Raw genomic sequence first — 27777 nt, 5'->3', positions numbered from 1 at the left:
TCCATGCCATTACTGTGGTCATTCAGAAGTAACATTAAAGCAATCTCTGGGAAAGGAAGGCTCACCTATAGAATAGGGTACAGACTCCCCCCACCCCCTCATGAAAACAATCCATTAAGTAATTACTCCATACCAAGATACTATCTGGTTCCTCCATGGGGGCAGATAATGACAGTTCTCTGAAATAATTTGCTTCAATAGCCACTAGAGCTTTATAAAATGCTAATTCAACCTATGCACAAAAGAACATTAAGGCAGAACCTCAGACCTTTGAGCAGCATCTGCAGGTTGTCTTCTGTTTCACGAGGGTTTTCTGGTATGAAACACTGCACTGAATCATCACAGGACTAAGCTATTCCGCCAAGTACACACATGAAACTCACACAGAAGTCAAGGACAATTGGCACCCAGTAGCAGGAACAGAACAGATCATGTCGTGCAGTCTAGCACGAGTTGGATCCCTCGAACAGCGACATGTGCCCAGCAGCCCTGGCACAACCCAGGAGTTCCTGCACCAGTTGAGGCTGGATCTCACAGAGTGCCTACAAACTATTGAACAGCATGTAAAGCATCCCACACATCCATCAGTTCTGCTGCAAGTGGCAGCTTCCTAGGACCTACAGAACATTATGCACCCAACAGGAACATAAGTGAAGAGCTGCCAAGGAAAAGAAATGGTTAAAAAGCATGATGATCAGATGGAGCAGTTAGCAGTGCTTTGGGCAGACAGTGCTTTCCCTGGGGGGAGGAGAGAAGAGCAAGGGCTATTCCTGCTTGTTGCAAGACTCTTACCTTTGCTGAGACCCTGAATGCACGTGGCACTGCTCTAAGACAATACCTCACTTCTAGCCATAGCCAGTACTTGAAACACAGCTGTACATTGTGATGTGCACAAACCAGAAACCAGAACTGCTTGTTGTGAGAGCCCTGACAGGTATTAACAGTACTCCTGCTTTTGCTAGTGGTGTTTCAGTCATCTTTTGGCTGTCTGCCCTTGCGTGTGGATTTTTCTTGACACATGCTCAGTCCAGCTGTCAGCACAGCATCTCCATGGAAATAATTTCCATACACAGGGCAAGGAATAAAAGCTTACTCTGAGGTACCACAGCACTTCCTGGGAGTATTCAAGTCCAAAGTTACACGGGAGCAGAAGCAGAAGTCTCTAGGTTTGCGAAGTCACCTCAATCAACGTTAGCAGAATAACGAGGACTTGTATAATGATATAAGGATATGCTTATTGGGAATCCACTTCACTGGGCAGCCAGCCCTGCATGTGTCTGGCTGTGACAACAGCTTTATCTTTGGAGATAACACTACTGGAAAATTGTGTCAGTGTGTTAACATAACTGTATTGAAAACACTTTGGCAAAAAGTGCTCTTTCACCAATCATATTTTACACTGACAATACAGCTTCCCACAGATTTCAAAGCATTATAGTTTTCAGCTTTTTTTCCCCACCTTCTAAGTGGTTTCATGTTGAAACAAGACTTTTGCACTTGCTATGGCTGGTACTCTACCCCTAATCTATTTGAGAAATCGGGGGGCCAATGTCAGCCAGATTCAATAGAGGGATACACAGGGTCACGTATAACCAGCATGCCAGCACCTGAGAGTGACCCAAGTCAGCTCTTCTCCTCCTCCATCCTTAGGCAAACACCAGCGTACAGGCTTATGGACTTACTGTTTTCCCTTTCGTTTCACAAGCTCCACAGAGGGAAAGTGTTTGGAATCCCTATAAGGAGCGAGGAGGGTACAATTCTGGCAAAGATGCAAGGGTTTGAAAACAAGCCTAATTAGTTGTACTGCTCAAGGTACAAATATTTAATGGAACATATAGAAAAAAAAGCCCTTGCAGTCTTACAGGAAAAATTAATTTATCCAACTCCTGCATTCTCCCAGCTGTATAATGGTGTAATTTCTTTCACCAAGGAGCGTTACACTGTGATTTCTGTGAATTACACAGACATTGGGACCTTCCCTTCCCTAATTAAAAATGAACTTACATGGCTCCTGACTTTTCATACTTGCCACCAGATATAACAGATTATAGTATCATGGGGAATTATAGCCACAAAAATTAGGGAAGCTCCAGTTGACCTAATTCTGGTGGACACAATCCCTTGCCTGGTATAAATCCACAGTGTTCCATTCATAGATGTATATCAGTTGCAAAGGTGGCCATTATTTATGTGGTCAGAAAACCAGATGGGGTCACAACCTAAACTATAGCTGATAACTGTATCAGAACAAAACGTGGCATGTTTCAGCAAAGCAGCTTCCTCAGGACTCCTGAGGGATCCACGCACATTTGGTAATACAGTTTAAAGAGAAAGGAAGAAACCTTTCTAGGTGTGCAGGCTAGCCCTTCTCTTCCCTCACTGACACAAGCACATAAATAGCCTGGACATGTCTATAAAGAGAAGCATGCAAAATCCAGCCCAACACCACCTAATGCTCCTCACTTGGGTGTCCCATTTCATGCACAGCCCCCCACTGAAGAAAGCACTGTTCTCACTGTAAGAGCCCTTAAGCTCCAAAGGGTAGGTTTGTATATGAGATTTCAGTCTTTAAATAAACACGTCTCTAGAAAAACTTCAATACCTGTCCCTTCATGTAAGCAGATCCCACTATGCTGCAGGGAAGGACAGCTTCTCTTCTAACAGCTGGGGGTGGGGGAGGAAAGAGAAAGCTGAAGCAAGAAACATTAAATTACACAATTAGTCTTGGAAACAGCCAAGTATTCTCCCTCTCCCAAACATCTCCACAACATAATGGAACAGCTACAGAAGTCACCATCCTATTCAAAAGCAAAAATGTCGCACCAGAGATAATTAGCAGTTATAGAGAGGAAAAGAGGTTGCAAAAGCTAAGAAATCTGATACTTAAGCTGTTGTGACTCTCAGTTGTACAGCACTTTTTGGAGAACATGCTATCAAAGCCTCCAAAGTACTTTGCAAACACTGAATCCCAGCATATTTAGGTGAGAAGGAACTGCATCAGAAACTGTGTTTTCCCTCTGGGTAGCCTAAAGCCCACAAGTATTTTAAACATTTTACCCCAGCAAGTCACTGCTGAACCAGAGGAGAACAGGGCAGTTCTTGCTCAAAACCCCTAGTTCAGCCACTACACAAAGCTGCCTTTACCATGTGTACCACAGGCATATTTTGCTAATCTCTCCACGGCAATTTAGATGCCTAACACAGAAAGATGCTGATTAAAACCTTAGGGGTATTACTTTGAATACACATGCTAGCTCACTTCCATCTGTGTCATTATTAGTTGCTGACTGTAGGTTAACTACAGGGCATGTTGTCACGAGCCTAAGGTGGGGTGGCAGAAACTCCTGCTATTGCCATATGGCTTTTTGTTTCTTCTTGCATTTTTCAGCTTTTAGCCTCCTGCCTCCAATTTGTGGGCTCAACCACTACATAACAAAGAGCAACAAGGAAAACAAAACTAGTGTTAAAATACAAATATTCTTCACTATTAAAACCTCTAAGTTTGATTTGAAATACAACACAAGTTCCTATCTCATCCAGACCAGAGACTGCTTTTACCTGCAGCAAACTCGTTATGAAATTTGGGAAAGACCTATTCCCATAAAGAAGTCCTATTGCACAAGCAGGTATTTACCAGCCCTACACACACAAACCAAGAAGCTTTGCAAGTACCAAGGGTCATCATCAATTTAGATAAAATTGAGAACAGCAAGGTTATGCCTACTTGTAATATGGGTAGCAGCACCATCATCATCAAAGCAATAAAAGGAAAAAAAGATGACTGAGTTCCAGTCATCTTTATTCCCAATGCACATCCACAGATCCAGCTTTATGTTAAAATACCAATGGCTCGATACTGTCCTTAAAAAAACTACAGGTCGTGTTTTGATGTACACCTGATCATGACAAATTACAAGATATGCAGAGTATCAGCAGTTCCCCTGCAGCCATTTTCTAGCGAGCACAATTTGAATACTAAAAGGTCTGGTGGTGCTTTGCAACTGAAGACTTGCTCCAAAGTGTTTAATTTAAAATAGACATGGAAGTTATTTATTGTGTTTTCTAGGTCTCACTGCATACCTGTCCTTCCATTAGCTAAAGGCAGGAAGAATGATTTATAGTATTTCCAAGCAAAAGAGTCTGTAAGTTTTGTAACAGTTATAGAAATCAGAGCAGGTGAAAGATATACAATCATTTCCATGTTGGACAAAATTGATTAAGAACCAGGTGATATGACTTCATGCTTGAAGTTTATGGACTTCAAGACGTTGCCTACAGGTTTGTCACTCTCAAAGGTAGACTTCTTTGGAGGCTTAGACATCTAATTAACTTCTTCTTAAACGTTATTTCTGCCTTTTTTTTAATGGAGGCATGTGGAATTCACTCACTTATTCTTTTGCAACAACCTTGTTCATTGGTGACATTGCTCCTACTTTTGCAGTTGCAATGGCATAAAAGTTTTGCACAGGGGACAGCAGAAATTTATCCTTAGTGCAAAATCAAGAGAGACAAAGGACTTAAATGAGTCTTTCAAGGAAGGCAGCTTCATTCCTTGATTTAAATTCATGTGCCAATCATTAGCCTTTAAGGGGAAAACTCATTTCCAGACATCTCTTGCTAGTCAAAAAAATCTGTATATCTGTGGAAGACACAAAGAAGCACCTGCTTCTTCTCTTTACACCTTTTCATTGGCATCAATTTGCCAATGCCACACCAGTAAATACTCTGCTGCTGTAATAACATGTGAAGCAGCCTTCTTTGCCTCCCATAAAACAAAAACAATCCTTCACCAGTCTACAAAACATAAGCTGACAACAACAATAAAAAAGCAATGACATTGACATAAACGGTAGTGTTTATATCTGGAAAAGCAAAAATGCAGAACTTCAGATGTGTTTATTTCTAGTTTTGGTTCAACCCATTATAAAGATAAAGGGTGGTCATGATGCTCAGGACATTCATAGCTCACCACAGTTTCCTGGCACGGGTTCTGGTTAAATCACTCTTGCCAGCTTGAACTTGTTATTGAATTTGCTGCCTCCTCACACTGGCTCTCTCAGTACAAATTCTATCAAATAGCATTTCTCTCTCAGCATTTACGGCTCAGTCAAACTGGATAATCAACTCAGAAGGAATGTAAATAGCAAGAGAAGATCCAAGTCTTAATGGAGGAGGCCAGCAGGCAGAATTACCTAGAAATACTTCAAAACAAGTCCTGTCACTTACTCATCCCAACAGTGTCCATACACTTCTGTGTCAGAAACATGGTGGAGCCACAACCAACACCAAAGAAGGCTTCAGGCATCTGCTCTCTATTGCTTCTCAGTACAACCTTTTACCCTCGTGATCTTACATGCATTCCACCTGAGCGTCCTCTCTACCCTTTGGTAGGTGCTCAGCACACCTGGGCACTCCATGGCTCGTTACCTTCAACACTGCTCACCTGTCCCGCACAGCTGTACACAGCCCCACTCCCAGTCACCACACACTGTGCCCACAACACTTCTGTGGTACGGTGAGAGCTATGACTGAGGGGACAGGTTGGCTTTACTAATCCAGCCTTTCAATAGAGTTTAGATTTAATTTCTTTCCTTCTCAGTGTATCATGTACTGAACACTCTACAAGAGCACCATGGCCAGTGTAAAGAATGGATAAACTAAACCATATGGATACTAGAAGCTGCACCAAGCTTAAAAAGGGAATGGCATAACAGGCTAAGGAACCCAGAGATCAGAACCTTTCTTTTCTTGATCTAGAGTAAACAGCATTTCTCCAGGAGCAGTGTTTTAAAAAAAACCTAGTGTTTAGATCACATTAGATAAGGCACAATACGCACTAGAATTGGAACAAGATCAGGCTTCACTCACTTTTAAAAGATATATAGTACAGGAGTCTGGGTTGAGTCTTTTACATGCTGAATTAGTAAAGACCTTATAACAGCATTTTGCTCAAAGTTTTGCCTAGTTCAATTTTTTCCCAGATTCTTCCTGCATTTATGCAAAGCCTACTTGTAACTTAGTGCACGTCCCAGAAAGGTTGAGGCTGATGTGGGACTCCAGTGAGCCAAGAATAGTTTTTCAAACTCTAGTTTGGTATTACAACTCAGGCACCCTGATATGGTATAAGCAGTTTGCAGTTGCCTCCTGACTTGTGGCAAATATCCCTGCACCACAGTTTCTCAGTTTCCCACAGGAAAACTCCATTCCCTCAGAAGTTTTTGATTAAGCACTTATCCCAGTCCCACTGACAGACTTCAAAATATCTTAAGAAATTAAAAAAAAACATCACCTGGAAAGTTACACAGGACATGCAATTAACCAGCGGGTCGCGTTTTCGGGACTCTGTGAGATGATGCTATCATCTCCAGGTTTAGTTGTGTTGGTTTGCTTATCCCAGTGGGCATTTGATAGCTGAGAGCTAGCATTTGTTATAAAAGCCCCATAACATACTGTGTCTCTAAGAGTCACAGAGAAATAACTGAACATGAGATTATGAGTTCAGGGGGTAAAAAAGGCTCATTGTTTCCCTCTGTAATCAGGAAACGATGTAAGTAGGGAACAGTGCTTTTCTCTCAAATGCAGAGGAAGAAACTGCTATAGCAGTTTGATGTGCAAAACAAAAAAAACAAGGAGCAGATACTAATGTATTCCATGTTGTTAGATTTGAGGTAGTAACAAATAGCTACATATCAAACTTAACCTTGATACTTAGTTTTAAAATTGAGAAAATCCTGAATCGAGTGAAACCAATCCAAAGGCCTCCGAGTTCATACATTTGGGGAAATTAGAATGTTTTCTATTCCAGCAAATACATACTAAAGGACAGTCCCAACAAGTAGACTTCAAAGATGGGATAGGGAACAAACCAACCTTCAAGCAAACTCAAATCCTAAAGGGACTAATTCTACACTGCATATTATTGGTGTAGGCTTTACAAAGGCTATGGAGCCTCAGCAGCAGCTGCACCAAACCCTTAGAAATTTGACTTGCAAATACTTCTTTAAGTGCAGTCTAAATTAAATCAGCAAATGATTTACTGAAAGTGATACTTCTTTGTTTACCTACTTAAGTCACACAAGGAAGACTGTACACAACTAAGTTACCTGCATCACTAGAACAGGATTCCCAGGTAGCCATCAATTACAGGGCTAAAAAAGTCTGCACTCATACACTAAATCTATACTGTGGAGTAAGGACTGGGATTAACTCATTTTCAAGGTGCAGGCTCCCTTGCCAGAGACAGCCCGAGCACCCTATGTGGTTCGTGCATCTCTAGGTGGCAGCAGCTGCTCAGATTTTGAGATACTGTAAGATGCTTATCTCAAATTTAGCAACCAGTATCCTTCCATCCTCCTAGAATTGCCTTTCCTAACGTGAAATGTGACCCCTCCCCCATTTCTTCATAATTTATAGTAGTCTGTAGCTGAGTCACAAGGATTTCTGCATTTTCCTAACCAAGTACACAAGAAAAGAAATGAACTGCCAAAGGATTGAGGTAATTTATAGCGTGAAGCATTGAGAGCTTCTAGCCGATCAAAGGACTCAGAGAAACAAATATAAGAACAATCATGCCTTCTGTTCTCTACAAATGCCATGGCCAGAAATAACTGTCCTAATTAACTGGTTTCAGAAAATGACTTCTCTGAAAAATACAATATTCTTACCAAGGAAAGTATACAACTGCTACAGCCTTATGGCAGCTGTCAGCAGGGCATGAAAAATCACTAAATGAAGTTTCCTTTTGCTTCCTCTGGTTGTGCATGGTACTCATCTTTAGACAGCTGTATCTATTCATGGTGCCTAGATCATGCTGTAAGGGGACATTCCACTACCACTGGTATCAGTGTTACCAAGAATTCCAATCACTCCAGGTCAGTACCACCCCAGCCAACCTCTGTTCACTGGTTATAAAGGGCAGACATTGTACCTGAGATGAGCTTGGCTTTTTTTTTTTTTTTTTTTTGGTAAGACTGTTGCCTGGTCAGTCATGCCCAGGGCACTTCCAGTATTTCAGACAGTTTCGTGTTCACTGTTACTGTTGGGCGTAGCAGTTGAACTCCACCAGCCTACAGCTGCCTGACAGTGAGGTCCTGAACGCTGGAAAGGAGGAAAGGCTGAGCCTGACCCTACAGATCACCTACACTTCACACATAAGACTGTTTGTCCTGTTCCACATGGACAACTCCTGCAAACAGTGTTCCTCCCTGGACTGCTCAGTGTCTGGAATTAGTAACATGCAAGTTTAAGCTACCATGGCAGAGTGGTCTGTATGCACTGCATAGCAAAATCTGTTATTTATTGTTTGCATTACAAGAGCATTGGTGAGTTCTTGTTGGGTACCAGAAAGAGCAGAGAGGCAAGATTATCTCTGCCTCAAAGAGCCTGCAGCCAAAGATAAGCCTGGATAACAGCTGGATAAGGAAACAAAGTAAGATTTGTGAGGCGGCAGACAGGGGCACAGCCTACCAGCCCCATCCCAACTCAGGTACCAGGCAGTTCACTCAGTGCACACCTGTGCTGCTTCCTAATGGTGTACCACAGCACACAAGGGCTGTTACAGAACCTTCCCTACTGGAACTGACTGAAGACAGTAGGTTATTGGCTAACAGCTCACTTCAGCAACACACAAAAACAGCCTAGCTTCAGCGCCTTTAAAAGCTTCCTTTTACAGGGTGTTTACAACTAAGCATTACCAAGAATGCCAGTGTATGAACTGATCTAAGAAATGATTGAGAGTTTCTCAATTAAGCAGCATTTCAGCTATTTAGGAGAAACCAAGTGCTCACAACATATGCTTGAAAACAGGTCAAGACAAGTTAGCAATTAACCTATTAAAAGCACATATCCTTCTCTAGTGGAGCCTCCAACAATTCACACAAAGCCTGATGTGAGATTTCTAGTGTAGGCACAGGGCACATTCTTAGATGACCTTTTCAGCCTTTTATACAAGCCAGGAAGGCAGGTATGAGAAATACCTTTTTTTTTTTTTTAATAGGACTATACTTATTGCACAAGTCATTCACTAGAGTGGCTTGTTTCTCCTCCTCATGCAGTGCTTACCCGTAGAAGGGTTGAGAGGGTCTCCTACTTCCAAGCTTCTTGTGACCTGCTTTTACACGTGCACTCCCTGAGAGAATTATTATCTGAGCAAAATGTGCAGCTTCTGTGTTTTCCCTACAGCAACAGCAGAGTAAGAGTTGCACAAATGCTTCAGCTACTGCAAGGACTTTTTAAGTGCAGCCACTTTCAGCTCAGCACTATCACGTATACAAAGCTTTTAAGCAAAAGCACAGAACCTTATTTCCCCCTGTATTTTTTCCTATGTTAATGAGCCTTTAAAAACCTTTGCATCTGTGCACTACATTTTGTAGTATTCCAGCATATTGCAGTACTTCCCGAGCACTACTGTTACAACATAGTGCCTTGCTGCTTAACAGCTTGAAGTTAACACTTTTTTCAGTTTAGTCTTCCTCTGTCCAAGATAAAAGTCCTTTCCCATCTTCCTCCACCATTATATCTGGATTATTCAGATAAAATGTTCTTCATCTTTCTGACCTGGTTTACCCTGATTTCACAGCCACATAACAACAGGATCTACCCTGCAGTTCCGGAAAGCAGAGAGCTCTTGCGACATGAACAGAAGGCACGCTGCTTACAAATGGGTTTTCCCAGACAAGGTTCAGTGAAGCTGAACATTAGTGGTAGTACTACAGCAGAAGACAGATATTTTAGAGTTGAAACAGAGGCGCTGCTTTGCTCTGAGAGCCAGGTGAGGGACGGCACTCATTCCTGCAGAACATCACTGTCTGTCTTCTCCCGTCCCCGGCTCTGTTCGCCCAGCCAGTGCCCTGGAACTCTGCACACAGGAAGCCGCAGCATCCCGAGCAGCTGCTACCTCCTCTCCCACCCCAAACTACAGGACTCGCAGCGTGCCCGACGCCAAGAGCATCCCCTCTGCTGACGTCCTTCCATACCCACACCAACTCTGGGCTGGAGTTTTCACCTGAGGGCTTGCAGGCAGCAATCAGCTTTGTAAGCAGAGCCTACGATTTACACACACTCACCGCCCAACACAAAAGAGCAGGCAATATGATGATCTGCTTACTTGGGACAGCCACTCACGTGTAAACAGAGCAAAGTCTTCACTTTTGTGACCAAAAAGCCATTAAAACTTGGGGCTGTGAAAGTTCCTCCTGCCCACAAGCAGGCGGCTCATTATCCAGCCCTTTGCTCGTATCTATAGACGGAAATTCATTTTATCTATTTATCACCATGAATTAAAGATTACAGAAATACTGGCTGAAGAAAAATGTATTGCCAGGATAGATTCTTTGCATTCATTAGAACTGTGTTACTAGAAACATAAATAAGTAATGACTATTGATCTTGCATAACCTCAGAAAAGCAAACTACAATAAACTGAGAGGAAAAGGACATATCTTAACTGGAATGAACAAACCAAGACACCAACAGCACCTCTTAAAAACAACCAAGCAAAGCAAGCGTGGCCCACAGCTGTGACACCTCATGCTTTTAATCTTGGTGGGGGCTGGGGGGGGGAATCAGTGGGACAGCACAAGGCTCCAAAGTATTAATTAAAGCTCTGCCGAACAAATTTACCATTTAACGCCAGGGTTTTTTCCTGGGTGCAGGCGTGTCTGACCCCCGACACCTCCGGCCGCTCCGGCCGCCGGACCCTCCTTGCGCCGCCCTGCCTTCCCCTCGCTGCCGGCGGCACCCGGCGGGCTGCCCGCGGCTGCTGCAACGGGACGGGCAGAGCAGAGGGCACGGGGTCCCGGAGACGGTGCCGGGCATGCTTCACATTCCAGCGACGGTCCAGCTTCAACAAGTGCATCGCAAAGGGGGCGCACCGCGCCCCTCCCTGGCGGCGCCCGGCCCTCCCCACGGCCGGGCCCCGCCGCTGCCGCCGCCCCACGGCCCCGCCGCTCTCCGGTCACGGCCGGGCCCCGCCGCCGCTGCCGCCCCACGGCCCCGCCGCTCTCCCGTCACGGCCGGGCCCCGCCGCCGCTGCCGCCCCACGGCCCCGCCGCTCTCCCGTCACGGCCGGGCCCCGCCGCTCTCCCGTCACGGCCGGGCCCCGCCGCCGCGGCCGCGCACGGAGGGAGGAGGCCGGGCCGCCGCCCCGCCGCGCGCCCGCCGCCAGGGGGCGCGCCCCGCCGCCCGAGGGGCCCCGCCGCGCCCCGCACCGGGCGGCCGCCGCCGTCGGGGAAGCGCCGTCGGGGAAGCGCCGCCGGGCCCCGCGCTCCGCTGCTCCCCGCGCTCCGCTGCTCCCCGCGCCGCCGGCGGCGCGCTCCTGCTCCCGCCGGCCCCGACTAAAGCCCCGCCGGGCGCCGGCCGCGCCGACAGGTGCGGGAACAAAGGGGCGCGGGGTTCCGCCGGCCCTCGCCCGCCCTTACCGCTCCCCGACGCCTCTCGCCGGCCGGCGCCCTCCCGGCTCCGCAGCCGCCCGCACCCCCTGCCCGCGGCCCCTTAAGTTTCCTGGCGGGGCGCCGCGTACCTTGTCGTCCACACAAAGCCTGTCCGGGTCCCCTCCGGGAAGTCACATCCTCTCCCGGGCGCCCAGTCCCACCGACCGCCTCCCGCCGCCTCGACAACACAGGCGGCGTCTCAAGTGTCTCATCAAAGCTTTATGAGGGGCGGGAGGGCAGCGCAGCCGGATCCCACACTCCCGCCGCTCAGCCGGAACCTCCTGGCCCAGCCCCGCCGCCTTCTCCTCGCCGAGCGGCTTCGCCCCCGGCCGGCGGCTGCGGCGGCCGTAGGCACCGCGCTGCCCCGCTCGGAGTCTCCGCACCGCCTCCCGGCCCCGCCCGCCCGGCCCCGCTCCGCTCCCCTCCGCTCCCCCGGCGCTTCCCGAGCGGGGAGCGGGGCGGGGGGGTGTCGGTCCGCCCGCGGCGGGATATTGGTTTACTCCGCCGGGTATTAAGCAAGCCCAATCCATTTAAATATCGCTCCCGCGCTGACCTCTCCGTAGTTCGCCTATTAAGAATGCAATCAAGATAATAACAGGCATTGCTTATTAATGAGCGCCCCAGGTAACGTTACACCGGTGACTTTCTGCAGGCGCCCAGCGGGAGCTCAGTCCCAGAGGCGGCTCTGCCCAGCCCGGGACCGGGACCGACACCCACAGCGGGGCCGCCCGTCTCATCATCGCCCGCCGGCGGAGACAGGGGCGACCGCGGAGCCCGGCGATCTCGGGCGGAACGCCGGGCTCGGCTTTGCCCGGCCGCCCGCGGGGTGCATCCTGTGCCCCCTGACAAAAATCTCCTCCTCCTGCGCGTGCAGCAAATACAGTAAATTATTGATAGTGGAAATTGGATGGCGGAGGCAATAATGGTATCCCCTGATTGACTAGCTCCATTTGATCTCGGTAAAGACAGAGAGATGGCACGCTCCGGGCTGGGCTGGCTGCGGCGAGCGGGAGCGCACGCGTGTGCTGGCGGCAAGAGCGAGCTGTGGGAGAAGAGCTGGCTTCACCCCTGCCTGGCATGGGCTGTGGTAGCCTCACCCCTTCCCTCTTCCCTCACAGGCAAAATTGGAAGCAGCTGATTTTCAGAAGAAGCTAGCACAACTCTTTCATGAATCGGTTAAAACACGTATTTTTCTACACCTCAAAGCCTGACTGCCATCCAATTGCAATTAATGCCAAAGGCCCATTCAGTCCAAGCACTTGTGAAAATGTATTTATCCTAGGAGAAACGTGTGCAACTCATTGCTGCCCTCAGACAGTCTGATTGCCTGTGTGCTTTTGCTATGAAACACCTGCATTTATCAGTAAAGCAGAGAAAATAACCCAGGTGTTTGAAATTCGAATACACCTAAAGCCTTCCATATAATTCAACTTTTAATATATATTAAAGGAAAGATTCCTGGTGGTTAATAACCTTTGCAGCTTTAAGAGCTTTGTAAAAAATCACGCTAGAGTACCACATCACCATCCTTCTTGCACTTGGGGGTTTGGTTTTGCGTGTTTGAACTAAAAATGTCAGCGAGCACGAAGACAGTTCTACCTCTTTTTGTCTCAGCGTTTTCCAGTCCAAATCTATCCAATTTACAAGAAAGGAGACATTTTCAAAGCCTTCACTAGCAGCCTGGGCCTGAGGAGTCATGTCCAGCTCTTGCTGGCTGATGGATAGTCACTAATACAAGTAGCTCTTCAGGCCAAGTCCTGCTCTGCTATTTCTGTGTTATTCAGATTCTGCCGTTGGGGACACATCAACCACTCTGATAAACCAATATAAGCTTATAACTCCCAGCAACAATGCCGGGTGGATGTTCCAGAGGTGTTTCAAACGCATGGCTGTACCTGGAACTTGCTGAGTGAACGTGTGCATTTTCTTTATCTGTTTCAGACTTGGCTCCACAGTACCGTTTAACTTTCCAGGTATGACTGTGTTAGTGCGGGTACCTGATTTCACCGAGGCAGCATGCTTTCAGCAGCCCTTTTGCACAGTCATAAAACAGCACAGTTCCAATATTCCGTGTTTATAAGATGGTGCCTGCAAGTATTTGGATGATGTAGCAGACAAGTTAAACAGCAGCAGGAGAGGCTACTTTAATCAGCTGTAATGTAATACAGTGCACACTTGTTATTCCTGGAGGAAAGACTCTTCTGCTGGTACACTAGACATGCAGATGAGCAGCAGCAAATATCATGCTCTAGAAACACTGCTGGCTTTTTCTCAGGAGTGAAGGAGAAGGGATATACTCTGAAAAAAAATCTGCTTGCAATCAGAATTTTTTTTTTATATTTTGGAAAGGAAGCATGTTACAGACAGCCTGACAAGTCCTCACTCTGTGGGAAGCGCTTCAGCTCAGCTCTGCTAAGAACATGAGAACCATTAATTCCATGCAACCATGAAATTCCCATTTTTCTCTGCTACAAACGTGTTCCCTTTTGCATCGGTGTAGAGATTTTCCCAGGGAAGAGGTGTGGTCAGAGGAGCTGCTGTTTCTTGCTGGTGTAATCAGCCCTTGGAGCGTTATTACCAGCCAGTGCTTGATTACTCAGAAAATGAAAAAGTAGCGTAAATAATTACTTGTTTGGATTTTTAATGCACATGCAAGCTGGGTTCCATATTGTTAAATCAGACTCTGCCTTCTAAAGGAATTTTTATGAATGAACCCCCAAAAATTGTGTCTTCAAGGTATTAGTTTGTGAAGCAACTGCTAGTCCTGACACGGGGACACTGCTCTGGTTGGACCTCCACTCCCGTGTCCATAAAATGCACCATAAATTGGGAGGTTACATGAACCATCCCCTTTGGGATTTGTGGGATACATAGGATGCAAAGGTCAGGCATCCCAATGTTTTCTGGATAGACCCAAAAGGAGTTCTCTCTTGTTGTGTCTTCCAGCTATGTTTTCCCCATTTGGACTGTACAGATGTCACATGTAAGAGGCACCTGAAAGGAAAGTCACACCACAGTTGCATGGGGAAGAAAAGGGCAGGCAGAGCCTTTTCTGGTGGTTTCAGACAATTCAGTGTATCAAGCCTCTTGGTGCTGTCACAGTATGCCCGCTTTAAGCATTCACCTTGGAAACAAGTGTTTTTTTCTATTCATGACTAATTAAAATAATGTTTTGCATACACAAATCATACTTCACCATTTTCCAAACAGCAGCAGGGAAGGAGTATGAGTTGTCAATCAATCAAATGTTGATTTATCCCTGAAGTAATACTGTTTGCAGGAGGGTAAGACCATTGCTTTTTGCTGAATTCAATTTAAACTGTAGCCTAGGCACTAACGATGCTGTAGATACTATAAAGAAGAAAGCAGAAGCACGCACACCTGGTTTCTGTCTCAGTGGAGGTTATGCATTATAGTGATTGATGTATGAGGTCCAAATTTACTGATAAACTAATTATATGATAAAGTAGTTTGTGGGGCTCTTAAATTCCCCCATTGCAATGGTAGGAGAAGCAATAAAAAAGTCAATATTTGAAAAGAGTAACATACATAAAAGGTACATAATTAGACAAAAGGCAACGGATGATTGAGTCTCCCCTCCCCCAGACTGTGTCTTTACACTCCCCATTTTATTCACGTAGTATCTTGACCTGTTTTTGAATGAGAAAAAGGTCAAGAAGCTGTAATTTGGAATTCCTCTCACTTGGCTGTCAGGAAATATAAACTAATCCTGATCACAAAAAGGACAATGCTATTGATGTATTCGGGTTTTGATGCTACAGGGTTTTTTCAGTTTAAAATTTTAATTGGCTGAAGTGATTCCTTATATCATTACAAGCATTTTATGTTTGATTATGTTTACTCATGTTTCCTAGTTACTTTACTTGCTATTTTTTCACATTAAAGTGATGGAAAATTCATGGGAATAAACTTTTCCAACTCAAGCAATGCTAAGACTTGCAGTGGGTTATAGACACAAGTTACGTACACAGCCAGGGTTGCAGACATGGTGCATGTGTAGGATGACTGGGCTATGATGCTGCTCTACAATGGCTCAGTGACTGCAGCACACACAAGAGAGCCCCTCATGCTCCACGCCAACATCAGTGCACTGGAAAAACTTCAGCATCTTTGAGGACCAAAGCCAAATTCTGCTTAACTTTGTAAAATCTTCCTATTTTTGAGGCTTTGACTGAGAGATGATGAGAGAAAGATGGTGGTGGTCGCTTGCCCAGCTTTCCCCTTGCATTCGGGGGTTGGCCAAGCTGTGGCCACAGCCCCTCCCAGCCATCAGTGCTGTGTGTCAATGCCCTGGGGCTGGTGGCTCTCAGGTCTCACAAGCCCAAAGTTTACATTGGTTCAGCCTACAGAGCTGCTGTTGCTCTGGTCTGCAAGCAGCTTGCTGGGTGACCAGAACAGACCCTTAAAGTGCCTTAAATAGTGCAGGGTAGCTGCTCTTAATTTCAAGCATAATTTCACCTTCAGTGAACAGCATTTCTTGAGAGGCCTTGCAGCCTCATTTTAGCAGGGAAAGTATTAAGTGAAACAGCAAAGACGGGAATACAAACCCAAAGATCTTCCATTAGATATGGTTTGTAGGCTGCATGTACACAGGACAAAGCAGGAAAACCTATTCTTTGAATCACAGGCACCAAAACCACAACATTTTTCCTGGAGAAAATACCACTTAATAGCTCAGAATTGTCACCCTGCAGCTACAGCAAAAGTAGCTTTAAAACTCTAGCCAACAATTAAAATAATTGTTTTCTTCTCATGTCTGCTAAAGGTATGCCAGCTTTCCATCCCATGGCAGGATCTGTACCCTGAATCTTGTCCCATGCCTTCTAATGAGGGATTTCAGCACAATTTATGTGCATGAAACCACTTCTCTGGCAGAGTTCTGTGGTAGGTGCAGATTAGCCATTTGCAAACCAGGAAATGCATGTGTCTATCGCACACAAATCCATTAAGCTGCTCGTGAACGTGCTGGTTTGGTGAGCACGCCAGTTCTGGGTTTGTGCCTTGCCACTGCTCATATCGTCGTCTCTACTGGCATGAAGCGCAGAAATAGAATGTGTGATATGTGGCAATGACCAGAAACACACACACACAGAAAATCCTCCCCATCCAAAGCTCTAGGCTTTTCTTTTGGGGTTTTGCATGGACTCCATGCACTGTTTGGACAGAGGGACTCCTAAACCACACGTGAAGTGCCGCTTCCCTGTGCTGAAGGGCTGGGGGAAGCCAGGAGGATCACTCACCCCTCCTTCTGACCCCTGGTCCCTTGGCCAGTGTCCAGCCATGCCAGGCTTGCCCACACTGTGGGGTGCTGGGCAGCTGTTGAGGATGATGGCACAGGAAAAAAAAAAGGTGAGAACAAGAAAAAACAAGTAAGGAGAGAATGAATCCAACCCCACAGAAACATTAAAAGTTTGGTTTGTCATTTCCTGATGCTTTGACATTCACTAAAGCTGGCAATTCATCTCCTGAGTGTCTCTGCCTTACTGCTGCTGTTTCAGAGGCATTAAACCCCCATTACCTGAGCAGAGAGCAAAGAGGAAAGGACCTGGGCTGTGCCCAGGAGTATCCAGTGTACCAGGTGTCTGGCGTGTGGTGCCTGAGCCTCCCTCACTCACCCCTGACCCTCCTGCTAACAGCACAGCAGACAGAAAAGAGGGCATGGGACAAGAACAGCAGAAATGCAGACTCTGAGGGAGCAGCAGACATGGGAAGGGAGAAGAAAATCCCCTCTTCCCCAAAGAGGTTGTGTGTGATTCCTTGGGATGGTGGAAACCTGAGCCAAGTGTGGAAAGGTTAGATGGCTGGAGATGCACTCCTGTGACGAATCAGGCCATTGGAGCTCTAGGATTAAAGAAGATCAGAAAACTGCTGGTGCACTTGTGGGTGAAAGGTGTGGGGACTGACTCATCTCTCCTTTCCTCTAAGTATTCAGTTGGTTTCAGTTAGATGCAATATAGTGGATTATTTTTAATATTTAAAGGGATCAGATTCCAAGGGGTTTATAAACTTAGCCAGGCATCTTATCAGAACAGGTACATGCCTTAGCAAACCCTGCTCAGTGCATAACTTCGGAGAGCTTATTTTGAGTGTGTGCTAAAAATAAGCAAGCCCCAAAATCCCAGGTCCACAGCCCTATGAATGCTCTTCTGTAGTTTATTTCTGTTGAAGCAACTAAGATCTCCCCTGACATCACGTTCAAGCGCTGCCTTGGCCAGGTGCAGCAGCTCAGAGATATTGCCCGAGGATGAAGGGCGACGAGGGATCTGCAGCAAGCAGCTGGGGAGGAGAGGTGGGAGATGGAGTTTGGCACCGGGGCCAGTGGCTGTTCCATGGGGTCCCACTCTGCCAGGAGCTGGCAGGAGGGATCCTCCTTGGGTACACAGAAATCCTTGGGAATGTGAAGCATGTGTAAACATTAAATAGTTCTTCTGGCTCTCCTGCCCTTCAGGACTTTCATATTAACATATTTTAGGCTGCACTTAGATGGTTGTCTTCATCTTCCCGAAGGGGTTAAGGAACTTTGGCTCCATCCCTTTTCAAAGCAGAGCCACATCAATGCTTTAAACAAGCTGATGTGTTTAAAGATAAATTCAGGATATTTTTTCTTTAAATAGCCTATTGAGCTATTTCACCTAAGAAACAAAACATAAGAGTTCAAAACGTTCTACGTTAACCACCTAAAGCATTAAAGAGAGAAGTATCTGTGAAACAGTATATATTTTTGTTAATTGCAAACTAAAATTATCAGTACAGCAATAAATATTAAAAAGAGTCCTCGAAATGAAACTCAGACCCCATTAGGTTCTCCTCCTCCAGTCACTGTGACTCGTGGCTCAAGAAACAAGTACTGGATTAGTCACATTAAAGCAAAAATTTCCCTTGACTAAAACATTTCTTTTGCATGGCGTAATTTCTGAGTATTGAATACCTGGGATTGTTAATCCTTCGGTAATGGAATGTCTGGAACCACGTTGTGTGCAGACGTTACTACGTTCCACTCTGGAGATCAATGGGCAGCCACGTGCCTGCCCAGGAGCGTTCATCTGTCCAAGTGAAAGGAATATCTGCTCATCCTGGCAGAGGGGTGCCCAGGTGGTGCTCACCCACTCCTCAGGGTCTGCTAATACACAAAAAGAGCAACAAAGAAGGTGCAGTCCTCACTTCCTCTGTCCTCCCACTGCAACACCCAGCTCCAAGGGGCAGGAGTTGCACAGGGGCTGTTACTAACTCTACACTGGCCAGATGAAATTATTTCATTGACTTGCATGGCAGAATTGCTTTAAATAGTGCCAGTACAGCTGGCACAGTTTTTTGGTACTACTAGTAAAATATAATTTTCCTCCTCAGCAGCACAGTATGGGGGTAGTTGGATGCAGAGCTGGTTCTCTCTCTACAGCATGTGATGTGCTCAGACTACCATTTACAGATGCAGAGAGAGGGGAACAAAACACAGGGTGGATGTATGACTACTTGGGAATCCAGAAATTCTGAAATATCGATCCACAAAATCAATACAAATTTTAAACTACTTTAAAATAACTTTCCTCACGTTCCACACCATTTCTCGAATGGGTAAACATATTGATTTCTCTGCCCCAGCAAGGTCAGGGTGGCCTTTGAGGGGAAAGGGGTGGTTGGGCCGGGCACATCCAGCAGTGGAGACACCACAAACCCCATTTGAACATGATCTGAAGTGGGAGGAAAGCAATCCTGCACTCTGAGGCTCAAAGCCCCTGTATTTTTAGTGTTGGCTATAACTCAAAGAATACCCAAGTAAAATCTACCCCTGGCCTTGACAAGACATTTAGTGGGGCCTTGGTGGTTCAGGACTTGTGCCATTAGAGTATAAACTCATAAACAACATAATATACATTTATTTCTGGACAATGTTTATTTTCCATGTAGCTTATACATCTGAAACATAAATGCTTACAAGGGAGTGTTTTAAACACCTCTTTCTATTTCATTAGCTGGCTGTTTAATCTGCTATAATTTATTGCAAATTGCAGTTGTACTGTATGGCCTCATGGTGCCTTTACTTATTTGAACATAAACACCGCTGAAGTCAGCAGGAATGCAAAGTTTTTAAATCAGAAGGGAGCCAAATGCTAGATTTTCAGCAAGGACCTTGCACCAAGGCATTAAACCCCTTATTTTAGACTTTTGTTATGTTTCTGTTTGATGCTTTACCCTGCTATGTGCTCCAAGCAGAATCATTTTGCCTTGCAGGCATGTATAGCTCCTTCCCCTTTGGTTCCTTAATTTGGGTTAGATCCCGGAATATGAAAAATATACTCAGATATTGCACCTAGAGCACATTGGTGAGACCTAAAGAGCTCTTCTGTGAAGGGAATTAAGATCAAAAAGAATGTGGAATTTAAATATTCAACATTTCTTCTTGGATCTGAAACAGAAAAATTGTTTTGATGCAAAAGTTCTTGTGACAGAATACGTTACTTAGACTCTGAGACCATATTAGGATAAAATGGCTTTTTTTTATATAGGAATTGCACTCCTTCATATGGAAATTATGACATTTTGTCTATTGCCTCTTACTACAAATGCTTAAAGGATCTGTTAAAAATATTCTTTTAAGAAGTTGTATCAAGATAAAAGTGAGTAAATAAGAGTCAGAACAATTTCCAGGCTTATTTCTGATTAGTTTCTTGATTTAGACCCCGTTAGCTACCAGAAAATTGCACCAGCTACCAGAGCTGGGGAAGCATATAACTGACACCGCAGTTCACTTTGCAGTGTGGGTTTGCTGTGCTTTTGTCAGACCTCACCCTGGCAGAAAAGGAACATTGTGTTAATTCCATGAACTGATGGGCTTACAGAGACTTGGGAAGAAGGGCTCAGCCTGAGTGCTAACACAAATGAAAGACAAGCAGATGAAATACACATTCTCATGGTCTGACAAACTGGTACTAGACCTTAATCTACATTTAGCTGATCGACTTTAAACCAACCATTAATCTTTACTAACACCCCACAAAAAGCACGGCTTGGGAAGGCAGCGGACAGCTTCCCCACCAAGGCTTCAGGAAAGGAGGGCAGGACACTCGCAGATGGGTGAGGGATTGCCAGATTGCCTGTTGGGAAGGCAAAGGAAAGAGCCTTACCCTGCGCTCTTCCACACTAGGCAGGACTCACTGCTGTTCCTTTTCCATCCCAGCACTGCTCCCCTAGTGTGGGAGGACTCCAGCCGAGACTCCAGCACTCTCCACCGCTTCTGCCTGCCTTCCACCTCCAGTGCTCCCACACCTCGTCGCTGGCAGAGCCCCATGGGGTCCCAGGAGCCCTGCAGGGCTTCCCTGCAGGCAGGGTCTGAGGCTAGAGAGAGCCCCAGGCAGCTGTCACACAGTGCCTCTGGGGGTTCAGGAGCTGGGTCAGTACAGTGCTCTGGTCCGACCCTGTAGCTCTTGCACAGGCTGATGGATCCAAAGAAAACAGTTCCGAAAGGTCCATCATCTTTGGCTTTTCTCCTGGCCTGAAGTGTACGCCTCACAGCAGTCTGGATTTCTTCCCCGTTTTGGCCCTACAGAAACTGAATAGGAAATTCCGGCTGTTCCAAATCAGCTTCCTAGGTTTGTCTTTTTAAGGACTTAGCCTTCTTGTCAGATGTTTTGGCACCTTTAAAATTTGGGAACCAGCAGAATTTTCTTAAGGGACTGCTGCAGAAATACTTTGATGGAAAAGTAGATGATAAAAATAACTTTTAGGTGCCAAAGGCAGTGAACTGGGAATTAAAAGCTCTTCTTAAGTCAGAGACATTTGTGTCTTTAAAAGAGCTCAAAAAAAGAGGTGAGAAAAGGAGTGGGTATGCAGGGCTATGAGCAGGGCTGGACAGCTGACTGAGTCCAGGTGAAGGATTTGGGAAGAGGAAAACAACAGGTGGTGGGCAGGAAGAGCCTGAGAATCAGATCTGCCTGGGGAATACCCTGTGGATAGAGTGACTGGTGCAGGAGCAAACGCCACACAGAAAGAAAAGAGGTGAAGCAATGATTAAACTTCACCTCTTGCTACCACCAAGACCTTCGTGAAAGACTTATGCACAACAATTAAAACTCAAAAACCAAAACTAGGGAACAATCCTAGGATTAAGTACTTGTTCGCTCAGAAGAGGATGAGAACAAAACCTGTGACAGAGGTTATTCATGTCACTCAGAAAGGTGATCAATGATGAGTGCGCTGCAAGCACTTAAAATATCTCCGTAAATAAACCAAATTTGGGGCACAAAAAGACATTCATATGGAAAATACTGAAAGATTCACTCTTTCTGTGGATGACCAATAGATGCAGTAGGTATTTTTCTCTCTGATGCAATACATTTTCAGCAATATAATAAAGGGTATCACACTTCAGGCAAGAGATTTGTACAGTAGCAAAAGACATTTGAGATGTATCATCATCCCCTGGAAAATTTCAAACCTAGAGTTTAGCCTCATTTAAAAGCTGCTAAGTCTTTTTGTTTTCCTGGTCAATACTATATTATCAGCTATCTCTTGACAAAATTCAGCCAAATATTCTCTCAGATGGTTTTACAGACTTTTGGCAGGTCTGAGAGAACATGGATTTTACAGAGCAAACCAACACATGAGCAGCTCCAGCCTCTTGACCTCTGCTCACGTCTCTTGCTTCATCCCATTCTCAGTAGAGTTGGTTGGGTTTCAAAAGGAATTTGTTGTCAGAAAGCAGCTGCCTTTTTTTTGGTTTTTTTTCCCCCTTTGGTAGCCACCTGTTTTCCTGAAATCCATTAAATCCATTGTCTTTCCATGATATTCTGTGGGTTTGATTATGAATATTTTATCAAATGTCTGTCAGATTATTGATGATAGCTTTAGACAGAAGTACTGAAAGCCTCTTTGAATACTCTGTTAAACAATATAGAACTCAGTTTGTGTTGAAAATACTGGGAAAAAAATTAATTTTGAAATGTCAAATATTTTCCCAGCTCTGTCTGCCTTGACAATGTGTGGCCTTTCCTGATTCCTGAGAGAAAATCTGAATGGGAACTAAGTGACAGGTACAGAACTGCTTGTGGGCCACCATACAACCTCCTCCTGCTGCTGCTGTTTCAAGGGGTGAAACACGTAAAAGAATAAAGAAACCCGAATGCAGGATCAGGGCTGACGTCAATATTTTGACATTTCCATAGCTGTACAGGTTCAGTGTCTCTAATATTAGAATAATACACTGCAAGAGCTGGTATGTTAAGCTATGCTGTTATGCCTTGTCTTAGACTTGAGCAGGAACCATCTAACTAGCCTCCATCATGCTCTTTCCATTCTCAAATGTTTCTTAAAAACGTGTCCTTCAGATAAAAGACTGTGAGCTTTGCGGTTGGATTTTGCTCTGTTTTAAATTTATGGACTATTTCACCTTATTCAGTGCCCAGAGGGGAGCTCGGTACCATCTCTGTATAGCTGGTGAACGAATGGAGGTGAAGGAGCTGGGAAGATCTGCCCCACAGCACACAAGCTGCACAGGAGCCTGGCTTTACTGTGGGTTACCAAAGGAGCCAGCCTGGCTGCTCCTCCCTCCCGTTTGCCTCTGGAGAGCACACACACACACACACTCACAGAAAGGGAGCCCCCAGACGCTGCCTATGTGCAGTGATGAGACAAACAGATGAGAGAAAAGTTTATCCTGAAGCCTTCCCACTGCCAGGGTCCCTTCCACCTCAGCATGCCTCACCTTTTTTTTTTTAACTGCTTCAATTTGCAGCTCACCATTTGTTATAATAATGGAGTCTAGTGAGAAGCTTGTGGCCCCATAAACTTTGGACATAATTTTAACTGTGTCAGCTTTGAAAAGTCACTATCTGCCTCATCAAAGGGCAATCATGTCCAATGTGGGTGTCTCTGTCAATTGTGTTTTGAACTGCGGCAATAATCCAACCAAACCATGCAAAGATCTTTTCTACACCCACATTTCTTAATTATCATCATGAGACTGAGGTAGCTGAGACCAGATCTATAATGTTTTCTGGATGTCAAAATGCCCACACACCTTCTGTAATCCTTGTGCTACCAGCCCCCTTTCATATTGCTTTTAGCTGGTCCATCTAATTATCTACTACCATAACTTTTTACTGCATTATTCCCAAATCCCACAAAGGCTCTGCTTAAGAGAAAAGAAACAACTGGTCTGATGAGACCTCCTTAACTGAACAACCCTATTAACATTTTAGTGGATGATAAACCCCCTCTTCACCCCTTTCAGAAATTAACCAATTTTTTTTTTAGAGTCAGGGAAGACCTAGGGCCTTAAAAGTCTCTGCATACATTGCATTCATAAACAATGCAATTTCTTGGGAGCTTTGGGGTCTACTGTCCACTTGGAGAATAAATAACTTTGTTATTTTCACATGTGCTATAGTCAATAAGGATCTGGAATGAGAAAGTAGCAAAAATTTTATGACTTAATGAACACGTTGCAAAATCATTCTTGCCAAATGTCAAAATAAATTGGAGGCCAGAGTGTACGGTTTATGCTTGTTAAATTGGGGGTTTGTGTGCTATTTTGGGAAGGGAAAAAAAAAAAAAAGGACAGGCCACACCATGAAAAGGCAGGGGGAAGAGAAAGTATACACTTGGCCACTTATGGCAGGAGCTTGGGCCACTACAGTGCCAGCAGCAGTGCTCCCCACAAGAGACAGCACAGCGGCCTGTGGCCGTGGGGAAACCACTCACTGACAGCAGACCTGGCTCTGGGGCACTGCCCTGGCCCCAAGGCTCTGCCCCAGGCAAGCAAGGGCAGGGGCCAGGCCCCACAGCCCAGACACCAATCCCTGCCCCTCTGGGAAGCACCAAGCTGTGCCAGGTGAAAATGCCTCACACCCATCAGCCATTTCAGAGACTTCTTCCAGCAGGGAACTGTGAATCTGCACTCTGCCATGAAGTTCAAATGACAACAGGAGTAATGTGACTGGAACCAGATGTGCTTGTGCTGGAGACTCCTGTGACGTGCCTGATCATTGCCACAGGTATCCCACGGATTCCACTTTTGGCACAGATGAGCAGGTTTTGCCTATATTGCAGAGAGTTTTCTGTTTGTCCAAGCAATGAGCAGCTTGAAAGGTCTAAGTTTAGAAATACCTACACAGCTGAGGACCTGATCCTTTGAACACCAAAGTGTGTCACAGCTATTTTCCCTTTGAGATTGCCTCAGGAAGAGACCAATTAGGATTACATGATAAGTAAAATTATTCCCATACTTACATGGTTGGGAAAATAGGTCTCTCCAACTGCATATTCAAAAGGAGATCAAAGCAATATTGTTCTTTTGCAGTTAGATTTTGACTTATTTATGTTTTTCCCCATTATGTACCTGTTCCAGCAGCACCAAGAGGCCACAGGCATGTGCTTCTTACCTCCCCTCTACATCTAGTAATGGGAGTGCCATGAAAGTGCCTCTATTTCTGGCTGCCTGCATGAAAATGCGTGGTTACATATATGTATGGCTTTCGGTTATTTTACTTCACGACACAAGGGGGGGGGAAATCTTCTTCATACACCTACATCTATCACAAAGCAACTAAGAATAGAAGCAATATTGAGCCAGATGGAAATGTTAATGGTGACAGCTCACAAGCAAGAATCACACATTTGTGAAATAATGAAATGGGTGGGCAGTTGTTATATGAACTCCATGTCAGTCGGTATGTTTTCCTGGCTATAATTTTGCAGAAGTATGTCTCAGAGATATTTTCAGTTCATGGGAGAAGCCTGTGCCCTACCCTACACCTTGCTGCTGGCACGTGGGTGGAGGAATTCACCAAAGGTGGCGAGCAGCTTGCCAGTGACCCTGCTCATCACGTGCCCTGGGGGCTGCAGGATGTGCCCTGACTTTTCCCTGCCAGGGCACTTCACTACTCCTAACAACGTGGTGGGAGAGATGCAGCAAGGAAGTGTAAAAACATTTGGAAAACCAAACATGAGAGAAACATGGGATACCCACACTTGTTCCAAAATCTCGCTTCCAGGCATACAAGTATTACCTTTTCTTTTACATTTCATCTGCCCGTATTCTGCAGTCCTTCTTATTAGCTGGGCTTGCTGACCACAAATGAAAATGAGCATTACAAAACCAGTCCTGCATTTCTCTACTCTTCCTTTCTAGTTCTTCATGCCCCAAAAGCCATCAAATCCATTTTAAGGCCCACTTTGACAAGCCTGCTTTTGCTAGCCCCAGTTTCTTAGCCCCAGTCTAATGTTAGCTCAAAGGGGAGGGAGCTGTGAAAGTGTCTTTTCAGACATATTTTACCTTGCACTACCTGTCTCATTCCCAAGGTCTAGGGAATCTACTGATTTTCAACAACTTTGATAGGTACTGTTTCTTGCAGATGCTGTTTACTGCACTTGACGTTACTATTTTTTGCCAGAGGAATGAACTAGTTCTCCTGAAATCTTTTGGATGCTCTCTTTGTTTGCGTATCTGATTAAAAAAAAAAATTCTAGCAGCTACATCTTCAAGTGCTTAGTGGTGATTTACTACAATGATTCATGGTAAGACTTACAGCTCCGAGGAAAATCTGTCCCTCAGGATTTATCCACCTTTCCAGAATTTCTCATGGCAGGGCAACCATATGCCACTGTATTTAGGAAGTAACTTATGGTTACTGAATGGCAGCCAGTCTGTACTTTCTTAGTGCATTTCTAAGAGCTCAAGAGCATTAATGTGATAAAGGAAAAAAAAAAAAAAAAAAAAAAAAGACTTGCTGTACAAAGCCAAATGTATGCATCCAGCCACCTCAGATTAATGAAATGCTAGACATTAATCCACTGGCATACATGCCTGTGAATGCTGGCCACTAAAAATAAATAGTGAGAAATATCAGACCGTTTGAAACAGGAAATTGTTGAGCAATCCTGAAAATCAAAAGGTTATCCAAATGGTGAGCTGCTGAGAATGGCAAGCTTGCACAGAGACAACGCCTGTGTCAAACACCATATATTATAAAAACCATCACGCGCTGGACACAGACACCTGACAGACACCAAAGCACTGAAGACAGCACTCGTGGTACCAGGTAAAGGAAAACCTTAAAAAAGAGGCAAAAAACACTGCCACACCAAAATTGGAAGATGAAGACATACTCCAAGGAGATCAGCCATTTTACAGTACCATAACTGTAAGAGATGAAAGGTGGTGATGAACCACCACCAAAGCAGCGACAGCTCCTGGAGAAACAGGAGATACTAAAATCAATAAAGCTACTTGCAGATTAAGGTATGAGTCACCACAATGGGACCAAATATGGCCCGTGTCATTTGTTAGCAGCCGTCCATCCCATGCGTCTCTGCAGAGAATGATTAGAATTCCAGAGAAACACGGCAACAGAGACAGAAAGGGAAATGTTGGAGTTTTTTAAGAGCTGGCAAGAAAGTAATGGGTGCAAACTTAAAATGCAGGAAGATACACAAAATTATGCATGGAGTGGAAAATTCATATAACTAGAAGCTCCTTGACAACCCCCTAGATAACAGAAAAATTTATTTTGGGAAGTGGGTAGATTTTTAGTAGGGCTCATCAACCTCTAGTTCAGAGTGGATGTATTGAAATATTAGCTCTACCACATTACTTTTTCCTAAGTGAGAAAAGGTCAGAGGACTTTTCATTACGAATTTAATGAGACCAGTACTGCAAATCATGAGTGTTTGAGTGTCACCCAGCCTCCTGACGAAGGATGCTGCTGAGACCTGGCTCTTCTCTGGCTCCTCTCTCCTCGCCTCCACAGCTGCTAAGAACTGCCTCCTATGGCACCCTGACAGGTATCCCCAGCAAACGCAAGTTCTCCAGGTGGAAATGGAAAAATCCACGGAGGGATGCTGCCCGCTCCCTCCTCCGGCCGGCCGTGGGGGGAAAAGGAGGACGGCGCCGAGCCAAGGCCGCCGGTAGCGCATCCCGCGGGGAGGAGAGCGGATCTCCCTGGCCGATCAGAGCCCCACAGCAGACACGGCCGCAGCAGAGGCGGCAGATCACCGACTTCGGGGCGAGCCCCGCGCCCCTCCGGTGCCGTCCTGCGCCGCCTCCATTTTGGCTGCGCCGGGTCCGGTGCTGCCGGCGGTGCCGTCCAGGGGCTGCCGCCGAGGAGCTGCTCCCGGGCCATGGGGCGGAGGGGGCGGCAGAGGGGCGGCATCCCCGGCGCCCGCATCCCCGCGGCACCGCGCCCCGTGTCCGCAGGACGGAGCCTGCCGGGGGGAGGCGGTCGCCGTAGCAACCGCGGTGGGGAGGGGGGAGCACGGCGGGACGCCGGCGGGGGTAGCCCGGCCCGGCCCGGCGGGCGCGGTGCCCTGCGCGGCGTCTCCGCCCTGCTGCGCG

At 45.8% G+C, this 27777-nt stretch overlaps 2 protein-coding genes across 5 annotated transcripts in view; both read right to left on the bottom strand.

Annotated features, from left to right (window-relative positions):
* Positions 1-5306, bottom strand: part of LGR4 (leucine rich repeat containing G protein-coupled receptor 4) — a 136980-nt gene extending 131674 nt beyond the window's left edge. The window contains exon 1 of the mRNA XM_068194832.1: positions 5250-5306. The gene's annotated coding sequence lies outside the window, so the exon portion shown is untranslated. The remainder of the gene's footprint in view (positions 1-5249) is intronic.
* Positions 1-27777, bottom strand: part of BDNF (brain derived neurotrophic factor) — a 38031-nt gene that overhangs the window by 8102 nt on the left and 2152 nt on the right. The window contains exon 1 of one of the 4 annotated variants that reach the window (XM_068194836.1): positions 11519-11822. The exons of 2 other annotated variants lie outside the window; for them this stretch is intronic. The gene's annotated coding sequence lies outside the window, so the exon portion shown is untranslated. Of the gene's footprint in view, positions 1-5192; positions 5279-11518; positions 11823-27777 lie in introns of those variants that run through there. One more of the 4 variants, XM_068194838.1, reaches the window with a different exon arrangement.

Source organism: Anomalospiza imberbis, chromosome 6 (assembly GCF_031753505.1).
Source record: "Anomalospiza imberbis isolate Cuckoo-Finch-1a 21T00152 chromosome 6, ASM3175350v1, whole genome shotgun sequence".
Taxonomy (NCBI): domain Eukaryota; kingdom Metazoa; phylum Chordata; class Aves; order Passeriformes; family Viduidae; genus Anomalospiza; species Anomalospiza imberbis.
This window is presented reverse-complemented; position numbering and strand designations above follow the sequence as displayed.